At 37.4% G+C, this 21,624-nt stretch overlaps 1 protein-coding gene and 1 non-coding gene across 8 annotated transcripts in view; both read left to right on the top strand.

Annotated features, from left to right (window-relative positions):
* BCAS3 (BCAS3 microtubule associated cell migration factor) overlaps window positions 1–21,624 on the top strand; it is a 695,431-nt gene that overhangs the window by 94,448 nt on the left and 579,359 nt on the right. The gene's annotated exons all lie outside the window — the stretch shown is intronic.
* On the top strand, window positions 5,067–5,139 carry TRNAK-UUU (transfer RNA lysine (anticodon UUU)). The gene has a single exon. It is a non-coding gene; the product is annotated as a tRNA-Lys (tRNA).

Here is a 21,624-nt window from a genome sequence, read left to right as displayed (position 1 = left end):
TTAGTAGAGACAGGCTTTCACTGTGTTGGCCAGGCTGATCTCGATCTCCTGACCTCAGGTGGTCCATCTGACTTAGCTTCCCAAAGTGCTGGTATTGCAGGCATGAGCCACCACACCCAGTCCTAAAAAACCTTTTTGTCATGTTAGTACTTTAGGTAACTTGTCATACACAGAGATTTATTGGTATAAAAGATCTCTTGATATGAATTTTTGATAACTTTTTTGGAAAATAGTTCTACCTAAACTGTGTTGCAGAGCTTCCTCTTATAAATTATATCACAGCTTTGTTCCTTCTAATTTCCAGGCTGAGGTCCTTCATATCTTTCTTTGAGTGGTGGCTAATATAGCCGTACATTTTTTGAGATGCTTTCCTAAGTTAATTGTAGAATATCTGTAGATATTTTGTTAGATGTGCTACAGATATTTAAATTTTGACCCTTTAAGGTAATTTGCCACGATGGTTCTGTCTTATTTATTGTCTTTTTTGCCATCTTTTTTTTTTTTTTGAGACGGTCTCACTTTGTCGCCCAGGCTGGAGTGCAGTGGCGTGATCTCAGCTCACTGCAGCCTCCAACTCCTGGGTTGAAGTGATTCTTGTGCCCCAGCCTCCGGAGTAGGTGGGGTTACAGGTGTGCACCACCATGCTGGGCTAATTTGTATTTTTAGCAGAGATGGGGTGGTCTCACTATGTTGGCCAGGCTGGTCTCAAACTCCTGATCTCAGGTGATCCACCGGCCTCACATCCCAAAGTGCTGGTGCAAGCCACTGTGCCTGGCTTTTTTTGGCCATCGTTCCCAAAGAAAGAATTTTCCAACTGGGCATGGTAGTTCATGCTTGTAATCCCATCACTTACGGAAGCCAAGATGGAAGGATCACTTGAGATTAGGAATTTGAGACCAGCCTGGCCCACATGGTGAAACCCTCTCTTCTAAAAATATGAAAATTATACAGGCATGTTGGTACATGCCTGTAGTCTCTATTACTCAGGAGGCTGAGGCATGAGAATCTCTTGAACTCACTTGGGAGGTGGAGGTTGTTGTGAGCTATGATTGTGCCACTGTGCTCCAGCCTGGGTGACAGAGTGAGACCTTTTCTTTGTTCTCCTTCTTGTTTCTCTCTCTCTCTTTTTTTTTTTCTTTGAGACAGAGTCTCACTCTGTTGCCGGGCTGAAGTGCAGTGGCATGATCCTGGCTCACTGCAACTTCTGGTTTTCGGTTTCAAGCAATCTCCTTTCTCAGTCTCCCGAGTAGCTGGGACTACAGGTACTTACTACCATGCCCCGCTAATTTTTTGTATTTTTAGTAGAGATGGGGTTTCACCATGTTGGCCAAGATGGTCTTGATCTCTTGACCTTGTGATCTGCCTGCCTCAGCCTCCCAAAGTGCTGCAATTACAGACGTGAGCCACCGCGCCCGGCTGTTTTTCTCTTTCAACCTAGCTTAATTTATACTTATTTGAATCACATTTCCTCTTATTGTTTCTGTTATATTTCCGTGTTTTTTCCCCTACCCCTTAAAAACAAATATAAAAAGAAATTTTTATAAAAATGAATTATACAATTATGTGTATTTCTTTACCTATTTTTTCCATAATTCAGTTTTTTCCTGCATTAGTGGATAACCATTGCTATATGCTTCTAGATCTTTTTCTAGTGTGAATTTCTTTTTATTCTGCTGGAGACTTACTAAGATTTCTGGTTCTTTCTTTAGAAATTCTGGAAAATTATCTGCCATTTATCTCTTTGAATATAATGTTTTAAATTCTTTCTGTCCTCCTGTCATTGCCTTCACTATCCTCCACCTAGAATTTCTGTCAGAAACTGAGCACACCAGATGGATAACTGAGTTAGAAATCAGATTAATTTTCACAAAAGCAAAAGAAACCTAAACCTGCTATATAGCCATTTTATCTTAGATAAAGACTGTAAATTAAGGATAACCACATATGAGGAGTCCAGTTATTACTGAGGAGATATGACTTTAAAAACTACTTTTGTTTATCTGTTGCATTCTTTCAAATAGCTTGTAGCACAGTGCAAGACCTAATAATGGTTGCTTAATAATTGCCTGTGTAATTTAATTTATAGTTAAAGATGTTATGTTATTTTACCACCTTTCAAACATCACTTTAAGAATTCTTCATTTTATCTTAGTTTATGATAACAGCTACCCTTTTTTTGAGCACTTGGTATGCTTGAGGTAGGTAGCATCTCCAGTTTACAGATATGGCAGTTGACGTTCAGAATGTAGGTTACAAACCAATTAATTATGAAAGCCAGTTTGGAAATTCATGCCTATCTGATTTAAAATTTCATGCTTTTTCTGTTTTCTATGTTACTTCTGTTCAGATCAAGTGTTGTGACCAGAAAACATGTTAGTTGTTCTTTTGAAATTCTAAATTAAGGCATTCTCTGTCATGCCAATTAAATTTGGGGCCTCAAATGCATGCACATGTATACTTACATATTTGTGTACATACCATAAATATAGGTCTTTCCAGGGGGTGGAAGGGATGAATAAGCAGAGCATACAGGATTTTTAGGGCAGTGAAAATATTTGATCTGCTATACTTGTTCAAACCCATAGAATGTATGCAAACCCAAGAATGAACCCCAGTGTAAACTATGGACTTTGGATGATAATAATGTGTCAATGTAGGTTCATCAGTTGTTCACTCAACAGTTTATTTATTTATTTTTGAGACAGTCTTGCTCTTTTGCCCAGGTTGGAGTGCAGTGGTGCAATCATAGCTCACTACAGCCCTTAACTCCTGGGCCCAAGCGATCCTCCCACCTCGGTCTCCTGAGGAGCTGGAACTATAGGCATATACTACCACGCCAGGTTAATTTTTGTATTTTTTGTAAAGATGGGATTTCATCATGTTGCCCAGGCTGGTCTGAAACTCCTGCACTCAGACGGTCTGCCTTATCCTCCCAAACTGCTGGGATTATAGGTGTGAGCCGCTGTTCCTGGAATCAACAAATACTGATAACGTGGTAGACTGTGTCCATGTGTGGTGGGAGATATATGAGAGATCTCTGTACTTTCCTCTTCATTTTGCTGTGAACCTAAAACTGCCCTGAGAAAATAAAGACCTTAAAAACAAACAAAAAGTATAGTTTAAACATCTTAACATTTTTGGTGATACAGTATTCCTCATAATAGCTACATAACAGTTTTCCCATCATTAACTTCCTATTTGCCTTTTTTTCTGGGCATATTTGTTCTAAACTAAATGTACTCCACCTCCAAGTTATATACAGAGTTTCCACATTTGTATAAATTATGAGATAATGCTGCAGGTATGATTTGAGACTCTTTTTGTTTGTTTTTCATGTTATAATATTCTCTTTGACTTCTCTAGAGTTCTTTATGGGCAGTTGTAGTGTACAATGAGAATGGGCCACATAAAGTTGCCTTAAATATGGGAAGATAAATGAGATGTGGCTGGGCAAACATAGAAATGAAGTATAATATAAAGCAGCACTCCTTTGTATAACTGGTGCCAGGAAACTATCTAAACATCTGGAATATGGTCAGAATTCTATATTAAATAATGCCATCAAAGTATGTAGTATGTCTAAGTTCAAAATCTCTTTTATTGAAGATGTTAGGCATCTTATCTAAAGGAGTGCAGCATTTATAATTTGGGAATACAGAAGAAAGAAAGGGTCTGCATGTAAAATTACCAAATTGAATACAAAGGTGAAAATACTTAGTAATGATGGCATACATTCTTTCTAAAAAATTAAACAAAATAATTTTTAAAATGAGGTGGAATCTCACTATGTTGCTCAGGCTGGTCTTGAACTCATGGGCTTGCAATCCTCCCACCTCATTCTTTTGAGTAGCTGGGATTACAGATACATGACACTGTGCCTGGTTATGAGAGAAATGTGAATTTTAGATGCATTTCTGGAAAGTAACTCAGCAAGCAGTATTTACTAAATTAAATGTATCTAGCAATCACAAACATGCCCTTTAACTCATGAGTTTCACTTTTTTTCTTAGTTTTTTATTTTTTGACGGAGTCTCACTGTTGTCCAGGCTGGAGTACAGTGGTACAATCTTGGCTCACTTAAGCCTCCACCTCCCAGGTCCAGGTGATTCTTGTACCTCAGTCTCCTGAGTAGTGGGATACAGATGTGTGCCACTATGCCCGGCTAATTTTTGTAATTTTAGTAGAAATGGGGTTTTGCCATGGTGGCCAGATTGGTCTTGAACTCCTGGCCTTAAGCGATCTGCCCACCTTGGCCTCCCAAAGTGCTGGGATTACAGACATGAGCTACCACTCCCGGCCGGTAGTTTCACTTTTGAAAGTCTGTTTCATATGAACAAAAGTACCCATACGTTACCAGAATATTTTTACTAGGATGTTTATAGTCAGATAGCCTGAATGTACATTGGTAGGAATGGTCAAACCAATTGTTAACAGCCATATTGTGTAACATTATGAAGTGATTAAATACTGAGTTAGGTGTATATTTGTTGACCTAAAGGGATTTACTTGAGGTACTGAGTGAGAAAAATAAGATACAGAGCAATATGTATGCTAATGTCTCATTTTTTACAACAGTTATCTACAACATAAAAAAACTCTGCTGTATTTAACAACAGTCAGCTCTCAGTATCTGTGGTTTCCACAACTGTGGATTCAACCAACTATGGATCAAAAATACTTAGAAAAAAAGTTATATCTGAACTAAACTTATACAGACTTTTTCCCTTTTCATTATTGCCTAAACAATACAGTATAATAACTGTTTATATAGCATTCACCTTGTATTAGATATTATAAATAATCTAAAGATGATTTAAAGTACACAGGAGTATGTGCATAGGTTATATACAAGTACGATGCAATTTTATGCCAGAGACTTGAGGACTGGCAGATTTTAGTGTCAGAGGGAGGTCCTGGAACCAATCCCTCTCAGATACTAAGGGTCAACTTTTTGTTTTATTCAGGATTGAATTACTATGGATAAAATTATGCAGGTAATTTCAGGGTATTAATATTGTTTACCTGGACATATGGGCAGAATGTGAAAATATATATAGTATGAGGAAGCCCGGATAGCTCAGTTGGTAGAGCATCAGACTTTTAATCTGAGGGTCCAGGGTTCAAGTCCCTGTTCGGGTGTCCTGTGGCTTTTAGTACCTAATTCTGACTCCACCTTTGAAAAAACAAAAAAAGAAAGAAAAAAGAAAAAGTGTTGTTTTAGCTGGGAATGGTGGTGCACACCTGTAGTCTCAGATACTCAGGAGGCTAAGGTGGGAGGATTGCTTGAGCCTGGGAGGTTGAGGCTGCAGTGAGCCAAGATTGTGCCTCTGCGTTCCAGCATAGGCGACAGAGCAATATGTCTCATTTCCTGCCCCCTGCAAATGTATATGTATATAATATATGTCAGTGGAAATCTGAAATATAAAATCTATGTATATTACTATGAATATGTAAACATTTTAATATGCTCATTGACAAGACTCATGAACATTAATTGACTTTGGTATGAGAGCATGCATGACTGTGCCCATGTTTAAAGTCAGCAAGTGAAATGAAAAAGACATCAGTTGTTCCAAGTGCTTATTCTAAGGTTACTTGTTTTTCTGTTAACATTTCTCTAGAGAGACCAGACTACAAATTGTAAAAGCCTTATGTTTTATTATTGACAGTCCCTTTTAAAGTTGAAGTGATTAACATTTGGAGTGAATTGGATTACTTTTTATTCTAATTTGTGTGTTTTCCAACTTTTTATTTTCAAAAACTTCAAGCCTTCATAAAGGTAGAAAGCATAGGATAATAAACACCTACATATCCTTCACCTAGACTGATTATTAAGATTTTCTTATACTGTGGATAAAAAAGGAGCAAAAGCTGACCTCTTTTCTCCTATTCTAATCAGTCACTGTTGATGTCATGCAAACAGTTTATATATTCTTTGCCACTAAACATATTTTTTATTTGCTTAAATTTTTAAAATGAAGGCATAATTTATGGTAGATAAATACACAGAATTATGTGTTATAGTTTGAGTTTTGACAAATGTATGTGGAGTTGTAATCTGTACCCCTGTAAAGCTAGCATTTCTGTCACCCCAGAAAGTTCTCACATGTGCTTTCCCAGTCACCCTCATCTCTGCCAGAAGCTTCTACTGTTCTGTTTTCTTTTGTTTCGGTGAGCGGTTTTCCCTGCTTTTGATGTTGCATACATCAATATATCTTTCCTTTTTATTGTGAAGTATATTTCATTATATAAATATACCAAGTTACCAGTTTTTCTGCTGATGGAATTTGGGTTGAATATTGCTTCGAGTTATTATGAGTAAGCTATTATGAACATTCTCATTCAAGTCTTTTTGTTTCATAGAGTTAACATTTGAGTATGGTAAGCAAATAAGTAAATCAACAATATATAATGTGCACCATATGAGGTTCTGTTAAGTGCTGTGAAGAAACAAATCAGGATAAGGAGATAGAGTAGGATGGAGGATGGTCTCCAGAAACAATTTCCTGGTTAGGAGATACTTTAGCAAAGACCCAGCAAAGTATACAAGTGAACTATGCAGATCACAAGGAGAAACTGTGTATTTCCAACCGGAGAGGAGAAAGTGCAGCATTACTGAGGCAGGGGTGTGTTTGACATACTCCAGTATGGGGGCAGAGTGAGTGAGCAATGTGGGGAAATGATAAGGAGATACTGGCACAATGTTAAGAAGAGCAAGACAGGAGTCAAGGATATGAATATTGTCTTTTTTTTTTTTTTTTAACTAGAAAAGTAGATGAACAGTTTCACCATTGTAGAGTTGCCAGAAACAACACAAAGTATATAAAGTTTGAGTTCTTCTATGTTGCAGCACCATGTTTAGTGCTTTGTGTATATTATCTTTTTACAACAGTACTATGTGGCATATTGGTACTTATCCCCATTTTACAGATGAGAGGATTGAAACACTAAGGGATTAAATGCATTAGCCTTTATCAATAATTTTGTTTACAATTTTCGGCAGATGAGTTGATCATGTATTTTTTTTTTGACAGTAGCTTTTTCAGTGAATAAGAGTAACTAACAGAAAAGAATTCTTGTCTAGCTTTGAGGTTCATATGTGGCATTTAGTACTGCAAGAATTTGGACAAGTTATTTAACCTCTCTTAAGATCACTTTACTCCTCTATAAAATGGAAGATTTGTATTTGGTGCTTTTTAAGGTCTGATAAGTCTAAACTGTGAAAGAGCACGGGGGGCTGATCATCAAAGTGAAATAGAAGGTACCATTAAAGGTTAAGGGATACCTCATATATTTAACATTCAAAAAGTACTGTCTTTAATATAGTTTAATAAACTTTTTGGAGTCACTGTGGAGGCTAAAATGTACACACATATTTTAGATATTTAAGGCAAATGGCAAAGATGTCTTTGGTGATCATATTTAGTTTAAACAGTTCAAGGTAGTACGATTTATGTCTTGTTTCTCCTTTTTTGTGGGTTGGTTGATGGTGCCTGGAGCCTCTCCATCTGTTTTCCTGTTTCTCCCTCTTTATCTCATCTTTCACTTCATCTCTCTTCTCTGTCTCAAAAAATTGCTCACAATTTTCTGTGTAGATAAGAAATAACTGAGAGTATTATTCAATTCATAATGAAGATTATAGAAAATTTGGTAAGGAAATAGAATTTTGTAGCACACAACATTGACAGAATCTAAAAATTTACACATAAAATTTATTGACAATAGAATCAAACTTTATGGATAAAATTTAGATTTGCAAAATTTGACTGCACCTTGAAAGCTCACATTGAGAGAATATATAAGTTAAACTCAACAAGGAAAAACTGATTGAATCAAATCTATCTTAAAAAAATAATTTCAGTAAAATAAAAAATGAAGCAGAATACTTGGAAATGGTTTAAATGATAAATTTAGTTGTTCAGTGGAATTCTAGAAAATATTTTTCTTAGTGAAAATTGATTAGTTTTAGCATAGTTTTGCATAAAATCTTTACATTCAAGATATAATCCTTAACATCAAAAGAGTAGAGTTATTTCATTATCAGTTGGATTTTTTTTTTTTTTTTTTTTTTTTTGAGACGGAGTTCCGCTGTTGTTACCCAGGCTGGAGTGCAATGGCGCGATCTCGGCTCACTGCAACCTCTGCCTCCTGGGTTCAGGCAATTCTCCTGCCTCAGCCTCCTGAGTAGCTGGGATTACAGGCACGCACCACCATGCCCAGCTAATTTTTTGTATTAGTAGAGACGGGGTTTCACCATGTTGACCAGGATGGTCTCGATCTCTTGACCTCATGATCCACCCGCCTCGGCCTCCCAAAGTGCTGGGATTACAGCCTTGAGCCACCGCGCTCGACCTCAGTTGGATTTTTATTTGCCTCTGGGTCTATTTTTGGACCCAGGCAGAAGCCATTTCTATTTTATGGAAATCCTTAAGGCTGATATCTGAGCTTAAACTCTTTGGTTTAAATGAGTTTACAATGGTGTGTGTGGTAGGAGATATTATTTAACATTTTCTGACAAGCAAACGCTTTTGAATTTTTTTTGCGTGGGACAGGAGTTGGTGACTTGGTGGGCAAGCCCATTTTCATTACTTTAATTGTGCGATTTATTAGGATTTTAAGCTTTTTGTAAATGTTTTTGTGTTATAGGACAGAATTAAAAGGATTTAGAATAAAAGGAGTTTAACAAAAGGACTTTGCAACAGGATTGCAATAGTTTTTATATTTGATGGATTTGGCTAGCCGCTTTTCATTTCAATCATTGTGGTACATTCTGTTAAATGCTGTAGAACAGGTGTGTGTAACGTCATTCTCTCTATTGTACATGCAAATAAACACACAATTTTATATAGAAAAAGTTAATCTGCTGCAATTTGGAGGATTATGTTATGGGAGGGTGATGACTCCATTAGGCATCATGAAGAGTACATGTTATTTATACTGCATGAAAAAACAAGTTAATAGCTACAATGTTCATGAGATTGTAGAATTTTTATGTGGACACTTTGAGTTGTATTCATTCAAGCTATCCAAAATAAAATTATTTAAATGAACATTAAGATTTCGTTACATTGTTTTCTAACTCTGAAATGAGAATTTTTTTACTGGATAGTCTGCCTTCTATAAAGTTGGAAGATTTTTTAAATACTTGTTTATTGTAGATTCTGGTCTTTTCTCCTTGCATGGACTTTCTACTAAATGTTTTTGGGGGTTATTGCCATTCTTAATGTAGGGCTTTTATTTTGTAGTTTAAAATTTTTGCTTCTTTGAATATCCATAAACTATATAAACCTTTAGTAAGTATTATGTGCCTGATCTACAGAGCAAGATTTACTCGACTGGTATACTTCAGTAGGTCAGTGAAAACTACTGGAAATTTTCAATTCAGGTTTGAGAAAAGCAGAACAATCACAACATTCTTGCCAGTATTATTTGCATTTTAAAAACTTGATGTTTCATTCATCAAAATACCAAATTGATATGAATAATATAGGTCCAAACTGTAAAGACCTCATAAAGACCAGGAAATAGGAGGAAAATAGGTATTGTTAAAGGTGAAAGTGAAATATGTAGGAGTGCAGAATTGGCTCTGTATAGATGAAGTTCATTTATAATTAATTTGGAACATAAATATTGTGGACTGTGAGGCTGTTAATTTTTAACTTATGCTTGGATCAAAAGTCATATTGTACACTGTGAAATTGATTTGTTTAGCAGGAGTAATGGCACAATGTACAGTAAATTATGTTTGAACAAACCTATTCTTGATGCTTTCTCAATACGTAATCACAGATTTGTATAAAAGACATAGGCACTGTTATATAATTCTAAAATATTTAAATAACTGTAGAGCATTTTATTCATAAACAGTTGTTTTTAGTGTTTTTGTTTTTGATATGGAATCTCTCTCTGTTGTCCAGGTTGGAGTGCAGTGGTGTGATCTTGGCTCACTGCAGCCTCTGCTTCCCCAGTTCAAGCCATTCTCCTGCCTCAGCCTCCTGATTAGCTGGAATTACAGGCACATACCACCTCGCCCAGCTAATTTTTGTATTTACTAGAGATGGGGTTTCACTATGTTGGCCAGGCTGGTCTCAAACTCCTGACTTCAGGTGATCCACCCGCTTCAGCCTCTCAAAGTGCTGGGATTACAGGCGTAAGCCACCGCACTTGGGCTAGTTTTGTTTTTCTTTTAGAGTTGGGGATCTTGCTGCATTACCCAGGCTGGAGTGCAGTAGCTATTCACAGGTATAATCATAGAACACAACAGCATTAAACTTCCAGTGTAGATACTATAGTCTGGTGTCTAAGAGACGATAGAACTTGTCTTAATTTTCAGTCTTGATTATTATAATCACAGTTAAAAAGTATTACAGTATGTCAAGTCACAATCTCAGTATATAACCATTAACCTGTCCTTTGGATTAAACCTCATTATTTTTGGAGAGATTAATTAACGTGGATTGTTAATGCTGCAAATGCTTTTTACTGACCAGGCATGGTGACTCATGCCTGTATCCCAGCTCTTTGGGAGGCTGAGGTGGGAGAATCACTTGAGGCCAGGAGTTTAAGACTAGCCTGGGCAACAGAGAGAGACCTCCATCTCTATAAAATATTAAAGAATTAGCTGTGCATGGTGGCGCATGCCTGTAATACTAGCTACCTGGGAGGCTGATGAGGAAGGCTTATTTGAGCCCAGGAGTTAGTGGCTGGAGTGAGCCACTAGTGAGCTCATGGCACCTCTGTAGTAAGCCATGATGTAAGCTCATCATGTGAGCCATGATGTGAGTGCACATCAGTGAGCTGTGATGGCACCACTGTACTCCAGCCTGGGTGACAGGGGAAGACACCATTTCTAAAAAACAGACAATAAAAATGCTTTTTATCACCCAGCGTAAGAGATAATTTTGAAGTCCCCTGGCTACACTTTCCAAATATTTTCTTCTTCCTAAACCCGTAAGAGTTAAGTCCCTTTCTAGCTAACTGAAATTAGTGTTTATCTTTCTTATGTATTTATGTATCCATATATCTATGGATATTTGTCCCCTCCAAACTTCATGTTAAAATATGATCCCCATTATAGCAAATGTCAGAAATGTTGGGAGGTGGTGGTGGCAGCGGTGGCCAAGGCAGTGGCTCCTCCTGGACTGCATGCTCCACGGAGCTGGTGGGAGCTAGGAACAGGCAGAAGCCCCACTTCCTTCTGAGTTGGCAGGGAGGGAGCTTTGTGCATGGGTCTCGTGCTGGCACCTGGAGCTTCCTGCCCTGCCACAGCTAGCATGCCTGGCTGTGAGCAGTGTCTGGACCCCATGCTCACTCACTCACACATCCCTCACCACTCTGCTTGTTCCTGGCAGGCGTGAGATCCAGCCTGGTAGTGTGAGCTGAGTGCAGCCTGCCAGGCTGAGTGGGCCCAGTGGGCCTGAGCAAAACTTGGGTAGAGGTGCCACTGGCCCAGAGGTTTCCACTTGGCAAAGTGACACTCTAAGGATTCTGTAACAGTGGGGCCTGGTGGAAGGTGCTTGGGTCATGGGGACAGATCCCTCATGAATAGATGAATGCTCTCCTTTGGGAGGGAGTGAGTTCTCACTCTTTGTTTCCAGAATAGCTGGCTGTTAAAAAGAGCCTCTCAAGCTGTTTGGCATGTGATCTCTGCAAATACTGGCTCCCTTCTGCTTTGTGTTGTGAGTTAAAGCAGCCTGAGGCCCTCATCAGCTACTTAATATTGAACTTCCCAGCCACCAGAAGTGTGAGCCAAGTAAACTTCTTTTCTTTACACTACCTAGTCTCAGGTATACTGTTATGGCGACACTAATTGTACTGAAACAATGAATGTGACTACTGAAGTTTTTAATTTTTTCCCCTCTGCCACCCTAGTGTGACTACATTAGATATCTTGTCTCAGTGGAATCATGTAATATTTATCTTTTTGTGATTGGCTTATTTCACTTATAATGTTCTCAAGGTTCATCCATGATGTTGTAGCACGTGACAGAATTTCCTTCTTTTTTCTTTTCATTTTTCCATAAGTTGTTGGTGATACAGGTGGTATTTGGTTACATGAGTTAAGTGCTTTAGTGGTGATTTGTGAGATTTTGATGCACTCATCACCTTAACAGTATACACTCTACCATATTTGTAGTCTTTTACCCCTTGCCCCCATCCCACTTTTCCCTCCAAGTCCCCAAAGCCCACTGCATCATTCTTATGCCTCAGTATCCTCGTAGCCTAGCTCCCACATATCAGTGAGGATGTACGATGTTTGGTTTTCCAGTCTTCAGTTTAAGAGATAATGTGGGGTATCACATTTATTGACTTGCATATATTAAACCATTCCTGCATCACTGATATGAAACCCACTTGATCATGGTGAATTATCTTTATGATATGTTGTTAGATTCAATTAGCTAGTATTTTGTTAAGGATTTTAGCATCCATGTTCATCAAGGATATGGGTCTGTAGTTTTCTTCTTTGGTTATGTTATTTCCTGTTTTAGCATTAGGGTAATGCTGGCTTCATGGAATGAATTAGGGAGGTTCCTTCTTTCTCTATCTTGTGGAATAGTGTCAGAAGGATTGGTACCAATTCTTTTTTGAATGTCTGGGAGAATTCTGCTGTGAATTCATTTGGTCTTGGACTCTTTTTGTTGGTAATTTTTATAATTACCATTCCAATCTTGCTGCTTGTTACTGGTCTGTTCAGGGTATCTAATTCTTCCTGATTTAAGCTAGGAGGGTTGTATTTTTCCAGGAATTTATCCATCTCTTTTAGGTTTTCTAGTTTACATCCATAAAGGTGTTCATAGTAGCCTTGGATGATCTTTTGTGTTTCGTGTCAATTGTAGTATCTCCTGTTTTGTTTCATAGGTTAATTATTTAGATTTTCTCTTTTTTCTTGGCTAATCTTGCTAATGGTCTGTCAGTTTTATTTATCTTTTCTAAGAACCAGCTCTTGTTTCTTATATCTTTTGTATATTTTTTCAATTTCATTTAGTTTTGCTCTTGGTTATTTCCTTTCTTCTGTTGGGTTTGGGTTTGGTTTGTTCTTGTTTCCCTAGTTCCTTGAGGTGTGACCTGAAAATATCAGTTTGTGCTCTTTAAGTCTTTTTGATGTAGGCATGTAGGGCTATGCACTTTCCTCTAAGCACCACTTTGGCTATATCCCAGAGATTATTATTATTTTTTTTTTTTGAGACAGAGGCACACTCTATTGCCTAGGCTGGAGTGCAGTGGTATGATTTCGGCTCCCTGCAACCCCCACCTTCCAGGTTCAAGCAATTCTTCTGCTTCAGCCTCCTGAGTGGCTGGGATTACAGGCATGTGCCACCATACCCAGCTATTTTTTTGTATTTTTAGTAGAGATGGAGTTTTGCCACCTTGACCAGGCTGGTTTCAATCTCCTGGCCTCAAGTGATCCACCCACCTTTACCTCCCAAAGTGCTGGGATTGCAGGCATGAGTCACCGAGCCCGGCCAATTTTATTCTTTTTTTAAGACTGCATAATCCATTCCAGTATACCACATTTTCTTTATCCTTTCATCTATCAGTAGACTTTTGGGTTGCTTCCACCTGTTGGCTGTTAATGAATAATGCTGCAATGAATATAGGTGTTCAAGAGCTTGCTACATTTATTTTTACTTTTATTGTGTGTGTGGGGTGGGTGGGAAAGAAGATCTTGCCATGTTGCCCGGGCTGGCCTTGGGCTCCTGGCCCCAAGCGATTCTCCTACCCTGCCTCCTGAGTATCTGGGACTACAGGTATGTAGCACCATACCTGATTACATTTATTTTTAATTAAAAAGCTTTATTTCTTAGAGCAGTTTTAGATTTACAGAAAAATTAAGCAGAAAATAGAGCTTCCTAGCCTGGGCAAAATTGTGAAACCCCGTTTCTGCAAAAAATACAAAAATTAGCTGGGCATGGTGGCGTGTGCCTGTAGTCCCAGCTACTCAGGAGGCTGAGGTGGGAGAATCACTAGAGCCAGCAGGTGGAAGTTCCAGTGAGTTGAGATCGTGCCACTGCACTCCAGCTTAGGTAATAGAGTGAGACCCTATCTCAAACAAACAAAAACACATAGAGTTTCTGTATACCCCCTGACCATACACAGGCACTCCCTCCTTCCACTTCCCACTTTTTGCATCATCGTGGTACATTTGTTACAAGTGATGATCCTACACTGACACATTCCCCAAAGTCCATAATTGACATTAGGATTCTCTTGGTATAGATTCTAGAAATTTTCACAAATGTATAATGATACATTTTACAAATGTATAATGAAATAATAATCCACCATTTAAGCATCATACAGAAGTTTCAGTTAAAACTTAAAACTTAGAAATTCTTAAAATTCCTCTGTGTCTTGCCTATTCATGTCTTCCGCCTAATCCCTGGCAACCATTGATCTTTTTACTGTTGCCATAGTTTTATCCTTTCCACAATGTCCTGTAGTTGGTAAAATACAGTATATAGCCTTTTTATATTGGCTTCTTTCAATGAGCAATATGCATTTAACATTCCATCATTTCATTAGCTCATTGCTTTTTAGTCTGTTGTTTGGATATACCACAATTTATTTATCCATTCATCTGCTGAAGAACATGTTGGTCGCATCCAAGTTTTGGAAATTATAAATAAAGCTGTCGTAAACATCATGTGCAGATTTTTGTGTGGGCAAAAGTCTTCAGTTCATTTTGGTAATTACCAAGGGGTGTGATTTCAGCTTTTTATGGTAAGAGTATGTTTAGTTTTGTAAGAAACTGCCTAACTGTCCTCCAATATGGCTGTGCTATTTGGCATTTCCATTAGCAGTATGTGAAGGGCCTTGCTTGCCTCCTCTTCAACATTTGGTGTTGTCAGTGTTCTGAAATTCGGTCGTTCTAGTAGCTGTGCCAATGGCATCTCATTGTTTTAGTCTAGAATTCTGAATAACATGTAACCTAGAGCATCTTTTCATATGCTTGTTGTGTGTGTCTTCTTGGATGAGGGTGACTGTTCAGGTCTTTTGCCCATTGTGTTTTCTTATTATTGAATTTTAAGATTCTTTTGTATTGGCTAACAATCCTTTTATCAGATGTGTTTTTTGCAGATGCTTTCTAGTTTGTGGCTTCTCATTCTTTTTTCATGTACTTTTTAAAATAGCAAACCGGAATTATTTAATATTATAGAAAATCATTTTGAAAGCAATTCTAGCAAGAAGTTTTCTCTTTATTCTATCTTCCATTAAAAAAATGTTATTTTAAAACAATTAACAGACTTACTGGAGTTGCAAAAATACTACAGAACAGTCCAGTGTATCCTTGTGTGTATATAGTTTCATGTCATTTTGTCAGATTTACCACCAGCACAATCAAGATACAGCAGTGTTCCGTCACCACAAAGATCTCCCTTATGCTACCTCCCTACAACATCCCCAGCCTTGAGAACCATTTTTCTCTATCCTTATAATAATTACTCTGTCATTCAAGATTATTACATAGTAGAATTATACAATATATAAGTTTTTTGAGATTAGTGTTTTGTTTTGTTTTGAGACAGTCTTGCTCTGTTGCCCAGGCTGGAATGCAGTGACATGATTTTGGCTCACTGCAACCTCTGCCTCCTGGATTGAAGCAATTCTCATGCCTTAGCCTCCTGAGTAGCTGGAATTACAGGTGCGCACCACCACGCCTGACTCATTTTTTTTCTTTTTTTAAGTAGAGATGAGATTTCACCACGTTGGCCAGGCTTGTCTTGAATTCCCAACCTCAAATGATCCGCCTGCCTCGGCCTCCCAAAATTCTGGGATTACAGGCATGAGCTACCACGCCTAGCTGAGATTAGCTTTTTCACTAGCACAATACTCTTGAGGTATATCCAAGTTGTTTAGTCTATCAGTAGTTAGTTCCTTTTTATGTTGATTAATATTCTCTGGTATGGATGTACCATTCATCTGTTGAGGGACATCGGGGTGATTTCAGATATTGACTCTTATATCTAAACCTGCTATTAACATTTGTGCACAAGTTTTTCTGTGAACACAAGTTTTTATTTCTCTGGGATAAATGCCCAGTATGGTAATTACTGGGATTTTTGTTTTGTTTTGTTTTTTAAATTTTTGTTATATTTCTGCTGTGGCATTTTATGTTTCTGCTAGCAATGTATGAGACATCTAATTTCTGCTCATTCATCTTTGCCAGCATTTGCTATTGTCATGATCGTTTGAGCTCTTCTAGTAGGTGTGTAGTGATATCTCACTGTACTCTTAATTTACATTCCCTAATGGCTTTTACTGTGCTGATTTGCTATCCGTCTCTTCTTTCCAGTGAAATATCTATCTCTTAATGTCTTTTGCCCATTTTCTAATTGGATTGTTGTTTTACTGTTGAGTTGTGAGATTATATATTCGAGATTTGAGTCGTTTGTCAGATATGTTGTTTGCAAGTATTGTTTCAAGTGTGGATGTAGCTTGTGCTTTCATTCTCCTATCATGGTCTTTGATAGAGCAAAATTTAAAATTTTAATTAAATCCAATTAATTGATTTTTAAAATTATCTTATGGATTATACTTTATGGTATCTTGTGTAAGACTTCATCAAACACTGTATCCTACAGATTTTCTTCTAAAAGTGGTATAGTTTTACATTTAAATCTATGCTCAATTTTGTGTTAATTTGGGATAAATGTGAGATTTAATTTTTTTATTTTTAATGGACATCCAGTTGTTTCAAGGTCATTTGTTGACTATTCTTCCTCCACTGAATTGCTTTTATACTTTTGTAAAGAAAATCATTTGGCCATATTGGTGTGGTCTATTTCTGTGTTTTCTTTTCTTCCTTTAATCTATTTGTCTATTCCTCTGCTAGTACCACTAACTCATATGTACGGTAGTTATATAACTCTTGAAATATGTTAGAGCGATTTCCTCCATTTTCTTCTTTTGTTAAACTTGTTTTAGCTATTCTAGCTCCCTTACCTTTTCATAAAGTTTTAGAATACTCATGTTTATAATTGCAAAAAATCTTGCTGGAGTTTTCGTAGGAATTGCATTAAACTTTATATCAATTATGTATCTCCATGTAGTTATGTTGTCTATTTCTTTTATCAGCATATAGTAGTTTCCAGTACATAAGTCCTGTCCACGTTTAATCAATTTATACTTCAGTATTTAAATTTCTTTTGAACAAGTATAAATGCTCCTGTACTTGAAATCTCAATTTTCACGTGTTCATGGTAGTATGTGTTTTTGTATGCCAATCTTATAACCTGTGACTTGCTGAACTAACTTACTCTAGTATATTTTTTTCTTGAGTTTTTTTTGTTGATTACTCTGGATTTTTATGTAACCAATCATGTTATCTGTAAATAGGGAGTTTTATTTCTTCCTTTCTGATCTGTATGACTTTTACTTTGTTTGCTACCTTATTGAACTGGATAGAACCTCTAGTACTCTATTGAAAAACAGTGGTGAGAGTGGACATCCTTGCTTTATATCTGACCTCAGAGGAAAAGCATTCAGTTTGTATGATGTTAGCTGAAAGATTTTGTGTTAAGATGTATCATTTAAATACCTGGAGCAACCACTTGAATTGCTGATCCTATAAGAATCTGTTTCTTCTCTGGTAGCTCTTAGAAGTTTTCTTTGTTATCACTGTCTTGAAACAATATACTCTGACATTGGCCTGTTTCATCTACTGTGCTACAACCTGAAGAAGCTGATAAAATCATAGTTTTTTGTTCTGGTGAAACTTTTTGAATTATTTCATGGGTGATTTTCTCCTATTTTCTCTGGTCTCTTTTTGGAACTTCCGTTATCTATGTATTGGAACATTGAGCCCAAACCCTTTCAGTTTCTTGTGTGTGTATAAAGATGCTTTTTTCTTCTCTTGTGTTTTTGCTCTTCTGTCTGGGAAATTTTCTTTTATTTATTTTTATTGCATTTTAGGTTTTGGGGTACATGTGAAGAACATGCAAGATTGTTGCATAGGTACACACATGGCAGTGTGATTTGCTGCCTTCCTCCCCATTGCCTATATCTGGCATTTCTCCCCATACTATCTCTCCCCAACTCCTCACTCCCTGCTGTCCCTCCCTATTTCCCCCCCGACAGACCCCAGTGTGTGATGCTCCCCTCCCTGTGACCATGTGTTCTCATTGTTCAACACCCACCTATGAGTGAGAACATGTGGTGTTCAATTTTCTGTTCTTGTGTCAGCTAAGAATGACGGTTTCTAGGTTCATCCATGTCCCTACAAAGGACGCGAACTCATCGTTTTTGACGGCTGCATAGTATTCCATGATGTATATGTGCCACATTTTCCCTGTCCAGTCTATCATCGATGGGCATTTGGGTTGGTTCCAGGTCTTTGCTATTGTAAACAGTGCTGCAATGAACATTCGTGTGCATGTGTCCTTATAGTAGAATGATTTATAATCCTTTGGATATATACCCAGTAATGGGATTGCTGGGTCAAATGGAATTTCTGTTTCTAGGTCCTTGAGGACCACTGTCTTCCACAATGGTTGGACTAATTTACCCTCCCACCAACAGTGTAAAAGTGTTCCTATTTCTCCACATCCTCTCCAGCATCTGTTGTCTCCAGATTTTTTAATGATCACCATTCTAACTGGTGTGAGATGGTATCTCAATGTAGTTTTGATTTGCATTTCTCTAATGACCAGTGATGATGAGCATTTTTTCATATGTTTGTTGGCCTCATGTATGTCTTTTTTTGTAAAGTGTTTGTTCATATCCTTCGCCCACTTTTGAATGGGCTTGTTTGTGTTTTTCTTGAAAATCTGTTTTAGTTCTTTGATCAGCCCTTTTTCAGATAGGTAGATTGCAAAAATTTTTTCCCATTCTGTTGGTTGCCAATTCACTCTAATGACTGTTTCTTTTGCTGTGCAGAAGCTGTGGAGTTTGATTAGGTCCCGTTTGTCTATTTTGGCTTTTGTTGCCAATGCTTTTGGTGTTTTGATCATGAAGTCCTTGGCTATGCCTATGTCCTGAATGGTTTTGCCTAGATTTTCTTCTAGGGTTTTTATGGTTTTAGGTCTTATGTTTAAGTCTTTAATCCATCTGGAGTTAATTTTAGTGTAAGGTGTCAGGAAGGGGTCGAGTTTCTGCTTTCTGCATATGGCTAGCCAGTTTTCCCAACACCATTTATTAAACAGGGACTTCTTTCCCCATTGCTTGTTTTTTTCAGGTTTGTCAAAGATCGGATGGTTGTAGATGTGTGGTGTTGCCTTCGAGGCCTCTGTTCTGTTCCATTGGTCTATAGCTCTGTTTTGGTACCGGTACCATGCTGTTTTGATTACTGTAGCCTTGTTAAATTTGCCTCTGATTCTTGTGTTGAGTTTAAAAATAATATAGACCTGCCTGTAAGCCCAGCACTTTGGGAGGCCAAGACAGGCAGATAACCTGAGGTCAGGAGTTTGAGACCACTCTGGCCAAAATGGTGAAACCCCATCTCTACTAAAAATACAAAAATTAACTGGGCGTAATGGCATGTGCCTGTAGTCTCAGCTACTTGGGAGACTAGGGCAGGAGAATCGTTTGAACCTGGGAGGCGGAGGTTGCAGTGAGCCGAAATCGGGCCACTGCACTCCAGCCTGTGCGATAGAGCAAGACTCCATCTTAAAAAAATAATAATATGTGCTTTGTTTTTATCATTCTTCAAGAGCTCTCTTTTATTCTCCAAACCTATTTTTTTTATTGTAGTCTTATTTTGTTTCATGTCTGCAGTATCTTCTCTTACATCATGGAAATGATTAGTGACAATTTTTAATTTTTAATGTGTTCTTCCCGTGTAGTATTGCTTTCCAGATGACTTAATCCTTGACTGTTTGCACATGATTGTCAGTGGCAAACTGAAAGGCTAATTGAAACACTGCATATCTGTTTGTTGACTTTTTTTTTTTTTTTTTTATGGAGTTTCACTCTTGTAGCCCAGGCTGGAGTACGATGGCACTGTCTGGGCTCACTGCAAACTCTGCCTTCCAGGTTCAAGCGATTCTCATGCGTCAGGCTCCTGAGTAGTTGGGATTACAGTCACCTGGCTAATTTTTGTATTTTCAGTAGAGAAGGGGTTTCACCATGTTGGCCAGGCTGATCTTGAACTCCTGACCTCAGGTGATCCACCCTCCTCGGCCTCCTAAAGTACTGGGATTACAGGTGTGAGCCACTGTGCCTGGATTATTTGTTGACTTTTAACTTTATTGTGAGGTGCTTTGGTTGTGGTGTTTGTTTGTTTGTTGGAACCCTCTGATGGATAGTATATTTTAGTCTTTCCTCTTGGACTTGTTAGCATGTCCCAGAGAAGACTTAAAAGTGCCCACCTAAATAAAGGATAAGGTTCTGCTGCTAGTGTCCTGGAAGCACTGTGGGAAAGGCGACATGAAGGGTAATGAAGGACTGTTTCAGTATTAAGTGTCAGTGTTGTCATTTAATCTTCTTCATTTTTTTTGTTTTGCATTCGTCTATACCCAGTGTCCTTCTGTCTGTCTCTAGAGAGTAACCTTTCAGCTTTGTGCTGGGAATGGGGAAGGTGAGTTGCCTAACGAGGTAAAGGTCTTAGCATCGATGTGTTTTTCACATAGCCAATATCAAATCTAGTCTTCTTTATTTTAGCTTCATCTCCCATCAAATCCAGTACCTGGTATTATTAGTTATTGTGCCTTTTAAAGATTCTGTGATACAAAGTAATTTGGGTGTCAGGTTTTTCCCCATGCAGTACCTTGACATTTTACTTATGATTGCTAAGTCAGTCATCAGTCTTCTATTTCCAAAATTTGTTGGGGTTATATATTTTTTAAGTCAATTTAATTTAATATTTTCTTCTTAGAATTTTCTGAAGGTATGAAATGAAACTCATGTATTCGGTCTACCATCTTAACTCAGAAGTTGAAATAGCCATTTACTTGTTTCTTAGGCATTTACCTTCTTATTTAAAAAGCAAAGGAAAATATTTTGGGGGAAATTTATATATTCACATGGTTTGAAAATGAAAAAGCCTAAAGTATATAAGGAAGTTTCTTCTATCATTATTTTTCATTTTCCCTCTCATAAGTAACTATTACGATTTTTTTTATGTATTCTTGTGGAGTTCATATATGCATGTATGCAGGTCCTTTTTTCTCCTCTTCATAAAAACGGTAGTATATTACTCTGTATCTTCCTATTGTTGTGTGTATTCCTTTTTTCCACTTCATATCTTCTATCTCATTACATGTTTTTACAGAGTAATTCATTCTGTTGTTTTGCAGTGGTAGGAAATATTCCATTATAAACTTGAATATTTTTATCTTTTGGTATTATAAATGATGCTGTTGTGAATAATCTTATATACAATTTATTTCTCTCATGTCTGAATATGTATGTAAGATGAACTCCTAGCAGTGACTTATTGGATTAAAGATTATTTGTATTTCAATTTTGATAAATATGATGAGAAAATTTTGTCAAATTTTTGGATTTTTTGAGGAGCTCTTAAATAAGGGTCAATGTGTATAGTTAAATTTAGTTATATAGTCCTTTTGTATTACATTTAGTACTGGCATTATCAATTATTGTGGCTTTTAAAGATTCTGTGATGTTGCTATTTAGTTTGCTAATATTTTAAGGATTTTTGCAATTGTGTGTATCAATGGGAAT

The sequence above is a fragment of the Aotus nancymaae genome, unplaced genomic scaffold, assembly GCF_030222135.1.
Source record: "Aotus nancymaae isolate 86718 unplaced genomic scaffold, 86718_ANA_hifiasm-v0.15.2.pri h1tg000018l, whole genome shotgun sequence".
NCBI classification, from domain to species: domain Eukaryota; kingdom Metazoa; phylum Chordata; class Mammalia; order Primates; family Aotidae; genus Aotus; species Aotus nancymaae.
The sequence above is the reverse complement of the archived record's forward strand: the minus strand, read 5'-3'. Positions and strand labels throughout refer to the sequence as shown.